Below are 8340 nucleotides of genomic sequence, written 5' to 3' on the forward strand. Positions count from 1 at the left end.
GTGAACAAAATCCCTGGGGACAAGAATGTTTTATTCTGTACTTGCATACAGCTCCTAGCAAAAGCATTTCCTAGTCACGACTAGGCTCAGCAATAGTAGCAATAATGATAATAATAATGATGATGATGATAATAATAATAATAATAATAGAGCATTGCCACCTGTAATAATTAATAATAATATTAACTGGCAATAATATAATATGGTCTTCTAGGAGCAGTGGGAATATGCCATTTCAGTGGCGGATATTTGCTCTTGCTGCTCCTAGTCCAGAAAATATGTAGGGTTTTGGCCTCTGATCTTTATTAAATCCCTGAAAAACATTGTGGCAAAAACCTCACGATGCTGCCTGTGTTTTACTAAGATTTTCAGGGCCCCATTTCTGGTGAACTTATTTCTTTACAAGGGGGTAAAACTTATTCTGAACTCACTGAATTGTTTTAATAATAAAAAAGAGGGGAAAAAAGTAGTGATATTTTCCATGAACTTGCCCTTGTTTATATCTGGTAGGAGGAGGGCTCTGTAGCTGGTTAAGATTTCTGGATATCAGATTTTAACAAAAAAGAACAATAAAAAATAATCTGTCTTTTTTAACACAATGAGCGTCCTCACAAGCCCACTTCAGATTCCCCAGTGAACTGAGGTTATGGCTGGACATCTTCATCCAGATCCTCTCTGCTAAACCCCTGTATCATCGCTCCACAGGGAGCTCCTTTTGAATGACCCAGGAAAAAAACAGCCAGGCTGACCTTAGGGAGTTTGTTTCGAGTCTTTTCCCCCTGTGTAAAGCCGGGATATAGGCAGTGGTCGGAGCAACATCTAGGGAGAAAAGAGACCAGATTTTGGCTGAAGTAGCCAGAAGGACTCCGGTTTCATCTAAGTGAGACTTAAGTTGAATTTCTTCATCGCCAGTCCCAAAACCACTCTCACAAAAAGGAAAAGCTGCCATTCACCCCTGCTATTCATTCCCATCTCTTTCCCAAAAGGAGGAGACCATCGTGTTATATTTCAGTGGAAGAGGATGCTGAGTTACCTTTTACATCTCACTACCCTTGTGTGGGCACAGCTGGTTTAAAAATACCGTAATGTCTTTGTAAACCCAAATATTTCTACTGATTTGGGGAAAGTCAGCTCCACAGTTTCCTTTTCTTTAATGTAAGAGAATTTTTCTGTGGACGCAGTCATCCCTTCCATGTTGACATGTGACTCAATTTTTTTTAAAGCGTTAGAGGATCCTTACCATAATGACAGAAAAAACCCACCACCCCTACCTGAAAAAATACTCTCCTAATAAATTTTACTCTCTCCGTGCTTCCCCTTCTCTTTTAGCAGAACCAGGTGCTGAAATAGAGAGCAGAACTCCTATGGACATCTGAGAGTGCAGAACTGAGCCATTGAGAAGTTGCGAGGTCTGGATATAATGACAGCCAGAAGCTTGGAGAAGAGACTAAAAGAAAGCTCACTCTGTACATGTCGTGTCCTTATGCTGTGCTAAGCAATAAGGCCACTGCTGGAAATGGGATAAAAGGCTAGATGGACCTCTCCTCTAATCTGTGGCCATATTTATATTTTTATGAGCTGGCTTCCGTCCAGGCAGGTTGAGAGACCTGCACTTTCTAGGGTTATCCGTAGTGTCCCACCAGAATGGAAAAGTCCACACATTCATTTGCAGGTCTGAAGACCAGGATGGTCCAGAATGGTAAGTCTGACATTCTGAATGGCCCAGCCTGGCATATTTTACACGGCAGATCCAACATCCAGAACATTTCTTGCTCTAAGTCAAATCAAGGCACATGGCAAGCAAAAGGGAGTTCTTCCTAAGGCGAGTCCTGACCTTTGCTGTGAAACCCACTCATCGTCACCTGTATTAGAGATGGGGAAAGGGGGAAGAATGGGAATGCTGCTGAACTGATTCAATCTGCACACAAATCCATATGTTACGTTATTGAAAAAGGAGAGAAGGAAGAAGAAAACAAGCGTTTGTAACAGGATGAAATCTGGGAAAATGGGACCAAAAACTCTTCGTAATTCAAAGCAGTTGTGGGAGTTCTGAGCCCATAAGCCATAAATGACTAAAACATGTCCCTGCATTTTGGATTATGAAAAAGATATTAGGGTGGGTTTTTCTCTCTTTTTAATGGGATTTGATGGCATGCCAAAATATCAGTTTGGGTCTTTCTTTTTTTTAATATTTTTTTTTAAATGGCTCAACTTGCCAAACGTGCTCATGAATAAAATTTTCCCTAAAAACACACCGACTTAGGAGGAAAAACACACAGACACACACAAATTGTCTCATGTTACTCGAGATGCAAATCTTTCTTTACTTGTATTTAAAAAAAATGAAACAAAACATAAGTCCTTCAGCAGCCCAGTAGGTTTTGCTTGGAGCTGATGCTGGGGCCTCCTGGAAGTTGGGAACAACTCTTTGTACATCAATGACTCCCACTTTTGAATGAAGAGCGTCTCCTCCCTCCCCCTGAAATGTTCTCATTTCTGACTTCATGTCACCAATTCCCATCCTGCCCCCAAGCTGTGGCATGTTCCCAGAGCTACTGATTTCTGATGGCTTTGTGTTAGATGACTTCCACCTGCTCTCAAAGAGTGGTGGGGACTGCTGCCTGCCTGCAAATCATAGCCTTTTTTGGAAATGTATGAAACAAGAGGGGCTGATTTATTTGCAAAGGCAACGTTTTCTGAATGCAAACTGACAGTACGCATAGATAGCGCACAGTCCCGCCATGAACAAGAGTCGTAATAAATTTTCATGAGCTACAAATTTCATCCATGTATCAGACTTGTATATTCAAGCTGTCAGCCTGTATTGAGAGTCCAATACTGTGTCTGTCAAAGAAACATTCACTCTCTAGAGAGTGGAGCAGTGTTTATTACCGCAGTATTAGTTACAGTAGCTACAGAGAAGTTCTGGGCAAGTGATGTCCAGACAAGTAACAGACAAATCTCTGCCTTTAAGAAGGTAGTTTCCAAGCTGCGGTTGGCAGATATCTGGAAATCCTTGAAGTACTCGAAAGGGGTATGTGCAAGATAACCAAGAAGTGTTAACTTATTGTCAGAAAGCTTCAGATCACTCAGTGGGGACGGCACATCCCCTGGAAGTATCTGGAGTTCTGAAAATTAAAAAACCCCTCAACATTGGAAACCACTACTGTAGGAAATACCTGGGGTCTCTGGAGTGATGCTGTGAGGAGTACCAAAATCCTGACTCTGCCTTGACAGGGTTTCTCTGTGGCTTTCCCACAGGCGACTCTTTATTTCTATTAAACTGGTTATACTCCTTTTTAAGACTTTGTTCAGTGACAGTTTATGGATGATGAATATATGACCAGCAGAAGTGATGAACATGTCCAAGTTATGGATCTGAGGATCATGTGCTGCGGACAATAATAAGCACATCAGTAGAAAGCACTATAAATACTTCAATTTCCTGCGCTGTTGGATTGTATAATACTCTCTAGCTCTTTGCAAACAGTATACTAATTCTTTATAGACTAGTCACGACTGAAATCTTAGGTTTATATGGGACCAATAAGTTGCTACAGGCCTGGAGAATCGCCCAGGCTGAGGTTTTGCTGTTTTGAGTCTATGAAATTGTCTTCTGCTAAAACAGAAGGCTCCCTAAAGCTCGGGGATACAGCTGCAAAGAAAAAGGAACATGTTTGATAAAGACTCAGCAGTCCCTTTCCTGGCTGAGCAAACCAAGAGTTGCACATCTATTTATTTATTTATTTATTTAGTAATTGATTTATTTATTTATCTTGGATTACTCTAACAAAGTCAGTATCTAATCCAAGACCTTTGGGCACCCTCACACATCGTTAACAACACACTAGTGCCCCAGCAGTGATAAAGTCATTATTTGGCATGAGCTCAGGAGGCAGAAAATGTCCTCAGCCTTACGACAACCAACCTCTGAGCCTCTCCAAGCATCTTATGAAAGCAGATGGGGTGTTTCGGTATCTGTTTCATCACTGCCCATTGGTTTCTGAAATGTCAGCCACTTGCAAGACCTCTCCTCCAGCTCTCTGAATCATTTTCTTGGGAAGATGCTCTGAGAAATGTAAATATTCCTATTCTGTGAACATAGCACACAAGGGACCTAGTTAGGCTGTGAGTGGCTTGCTTGGCTGTTTGCAGTAGCACAAGGGGTAACTCTTCTGTAGGGCAACTGTTTAAAGGAAAAGAGTTGATAAGACCACGATTCCTACAGATACGGCGCTCATTTGTTCACCAGGACAATGATTAAAAACACAAGTTGGCTGTGTCAGCGCACGGTTTTTGGAGAAGTTCATCTGACAGATATTTTGCAGGGAAAAAAGTTGCCCAGCATGTCAGAGAGTCCTGGCAAGCACCCTGAGACACAGGAAATGAGAGCAGAGAGAGACTGCAAAGCTGCGGAGAGGCTGCTCTTCTGCCAAGCACGCAAAAGAAAGCCAAGCATGGCTGAACATCCTGGAAAAAGAATTGCCTCCACGTTTCTGACCAACATGGCGAAAGAAAGGGCAACCCGTTGGCAAAAGGTTCCCCCAGGTTCTAGAGCATGAGTTGACAACTTCAATGGAAAGGGTGGACTTCCAGCTTTAGTGATGTTTCGTTAAACATGTACCCTGGCTGATGAGCTGGGATAAAAATGGAAGGCTGTAAACACCCCTTGATCAGCTGCAAAGCTCCCATTGACGTCACTGTGATGAGTACACAGAGATCAGGGCCAAAATATGGGCTTTTTGTAGTACAGAATATGAATTTGTTGTTATTTATTATTTGTTGCCTACAGCCTTGCTCAGTGGGAAAGTCTTCTGCCTTTAATGACTGCCAGCATCTTTCCCTTTGTTTTCTTCTCGACTTTTCCTTGGTCCCTTTCTCCAGCTCTCCCCTTCTCCTTTCTTGCATCTCACCTCCCTTTCTGGAGGTTTCCCACCCTCTCATCAGTGGAATAGTCGATACTTCAGTTGTCTTCATTAGGCCGTAAGTCAACACTTCCCTTGTCCAAAAGCCACGTGGAGATGTTCTTCTTCTCCACTCCGCTCTCCCTCCCAGGCCGTTAGAGTCATTGAATGGTGGTTCGGTGATGTCTCCAGAAAACGTTTCTGTCTCAGCACCCCAGTGATAACATTTTCAAGTTTCTCTGTGCAGTTTCTCTGGGGGATAGAAACTCACACCCTGTTTCACGCCTGCAACTTGAAATTAGGTACAGTATGAACATGTTGCATGAGCCAGCTGTAAACGCCAGGCGCCCGCAGGCAGACAGGCGGCTGGGTATCAGCTGCTGTGGGTTGTACGGCACAAAACCTGTTGTTATGTAAAGCTGTTGGGTGAGGTTTGGAGGGTAAAAGGTTAATTCTGTGCAGAGAAACAAAAGCCTGAATGTTTTGTATCACTGGTTCCAAATGTTCAGAAGTCATGAAGCAGCACTCTCTTCCTCTTCCCTTGGCACACATCTTCCAGCTGGCTTAAAAATCATGAGTTTAGGAAAAAAGGAGATACTTCTGTATTCGTTTTATTTCTTCTCAGGCTTTTGAAATCCGAGCATTTTCTACCAACAGACAGGCTAGATTCTCACTTCTGTTTTGAAAAGAAAACTGAGATTCTCCAATGTCATATCACTCTGGCTTTGGACTATAACATCATGAGAGTCAGAAGACAATCTTAAACAAGCACAAAGGTTTTCTAATCAGAACTCAAACCAGCTGGCTGCAACAGGGCTTGAGCTTTGTACCATCAAATGTAAATTAAAATTATCAATGAAGAAATATATTGATTCTACAGCAGTCCACCTAACATAAATGTGTAGAAAAGAATGAGTTTTACTGATCAGTTCCTTGATCCTGGGAGACAGAGCACCTGCATCCTATTTGGAGCTCTGCCATTATTTGAAAATTTGCCCATCAATGTCCAAAACGATGTTATAATAACAAGTCCTTTCCTCATCTCTAATTTCTGTGATTTTATGAGTACAGCCCTACGCTGTCTAAACTTCTTGGGAAAACATACAGGGCATGCCCATGACCGTGCTTTCGAAAGAATTTGTGGGATTATGTCAGACAGTTCCCAGTGAGCCAACATCAAAGATATTGGGTTGCAGTTTTTAATAAAGCTTAACTGATCGTGACAGCTAGTTCATTCAGTATTTTTGAGCTGACAGGATGGATTGGAGGAAATACCCAATTACAGGAGATTATGTATGTATGAGGACAATGGATGCTGCTGTGTATTATTTTTAGGGAACATTAGAAAAATAATAAATTGAAATAGAATTAAAGACGGGGCTCTAAAGGCAATCACACTGAACATTGCTGTGATACCTACAATTTCAGACTATCAAGAGACACTTTGGTTACACAAACAGCATAAGATGCATAGATAGAAGATAGATAGACTGAAAGATAGATCACTACATAGATGGCTAGCGTGTAGCCATCTAGGGTGGAACTGACACCGACTACTTCAGTGATAATGCAGAGTTTAGGTCAAAAAAAGGCTATTTAAACAGCTACCGCACAGGGCTGCCTGACTCTCAAAATACTTTAGGTTGCATTGACATCTCCTAAATTCAGGAGGTCTACAGTGGAGCAAAAATTTAGTGGTAATCTGAACCTTTACAGCATTTGAAAAGAAAGGGACGCTATTTTTTTTTCAGACCTACGGGACACCAGCATCACTGGGCCCCAGCAGAGAAGGAGTTGGGGATACTGGTGGATTAAAAATTGGACATGAGCGGGCAGTGTGCTCTTGCAGCCTAGAAAGCCAATTGCATCCTGGGCTGCAACAAAAGAAACCACCTCATAGACACCTGGGCCAAAGAGCATGGCATTGAGTGGGTGTATCACATCCCCTGCCATGCACCAGCCTCCGGGAAAATCGAACGATACAATGGACTGTTAAAGACTACACCGAGAGCAATGGGTGGCGGGACGTTCAAACATTGGGATGCACATTTAGCAAAGGCCACCTGGTTAGTCAACACCAGGGGATCTGCCAATTGAGCTGGCCCTGCCCAGTCAAAACTTTTACGTACTGTAGAAGGGAATAAAGTCCCTGTAGCGCACATAAAAAATATGCTGGGGAAAACAGTTTGGGTTATTCCTGCCTCGGGCAAAGGCAAACCCATCCCAGCCTGGGTGAAGAGTGGATTGAGAGCAGCCCTGCAGAGAGGGGCTTGGGGGTACTGGTGGATGAAAAACTGAATGTGAGCCGGCAATGTGCACTCGCAGCCCAGAAAGCCAATCTCATCCTGGGCTGCATCAAAAGAAGTGTGTCCAGCAGGTCAAGGGAGGCGATTTTGCCTCTCTACTCTGCTCTGGTGAGACCTCACTTGGAGTACTGCGTCCAGCTCTGGGGTCCCCAGCATAAGAAAGACATGGACCTGTTGGAGCGGGTCCAGAGGAGGGTCACGAAAATGATCGGAGGGCTGGAACAGCTCTGCTATGAGAAAAGGCTGAGAGAGTTGGGGTTGTTCAGCCTGGAGAAGGCTTTGGGGAGACCTTATTGCAGCCTTTCAATATATAAAGGGGGCTTATAAGAAAGTTGGAGAGAGACTTTCTACCAGGGCCTGTAGTGCCAGGACAAAGAGCAATGGTTTTAAACTGAAAGCGGGTAGCTCTAGGTTGGACATAAGGAAGACATGTTTTATGATGAGGGTGGTGCGACACTGGACCAGGTTGCCCAGAGAAGTTGTGGATGCCCCATCCCTGGAAGTGTTTGAGGTCAGGTTGGAGGGGGCTTTGAGCAACCTGATCTAATGAAAGATGTCCCTGCCCACGGCAGGAGGGTTGGACTAGATGATCTTCAAAGGTCCCTTCCAACCCAAACCATGATATGATTCTGTGATCATGGACTGCCTCCTGCCTCTGCCCTGATGCAAGCTGAGCTCTGACCCCACCTGCCAGTGCCCAGCAGCACTTTTCTTAGGAGACCTAACCTCTGGACTTTGGGGACACCTTTATCACTGAGCTGTAAGCAAGACTGCAGCAGGGACGCATTTCAAACTCTTGCTGGAAGGGAGTTGTTTTTTCAAGTGGTTGTTTTATTTTATTGTTTCAATAATCATTGTTTGCAACCTTCCCCTCTGCTCCCTTTACAATAATTTTGCCAAAAATATTGCTTCTCCCAAAAGCTGTTACTGCAGCCCCTTTAATCATGTTCTTTTCAGTGTCTCTATTTTACCCTTTGTATTGGAGGTATATTCATAGAATCATTAAGGTTGGAAAAGACCTCCAAGATCAATGAGTCCAACCATCGACCCAACACCCCCATGCCCACTAAACCATGGCCCTAAGCGCCTCATCTACACGTCTTTTAAATACCTCCAGGGATGGTGACTCC

This window comes from Aptenodytes forsteri, unplaced genomic scaffold (genome assembly GCF_000699145.1).
Source record: "Aptenodytes forsteri isolate BGI_AS27 unplaced genomic scaffold, ASM69914v1 Scaffold236, whole genome shotgun sequence".
NCBI lineage: Eukaryota > Metazoa > Chordata > Aves > Sphenisciformes > Spheniscidae > Aptenodytes > Aptenodytes forsteri.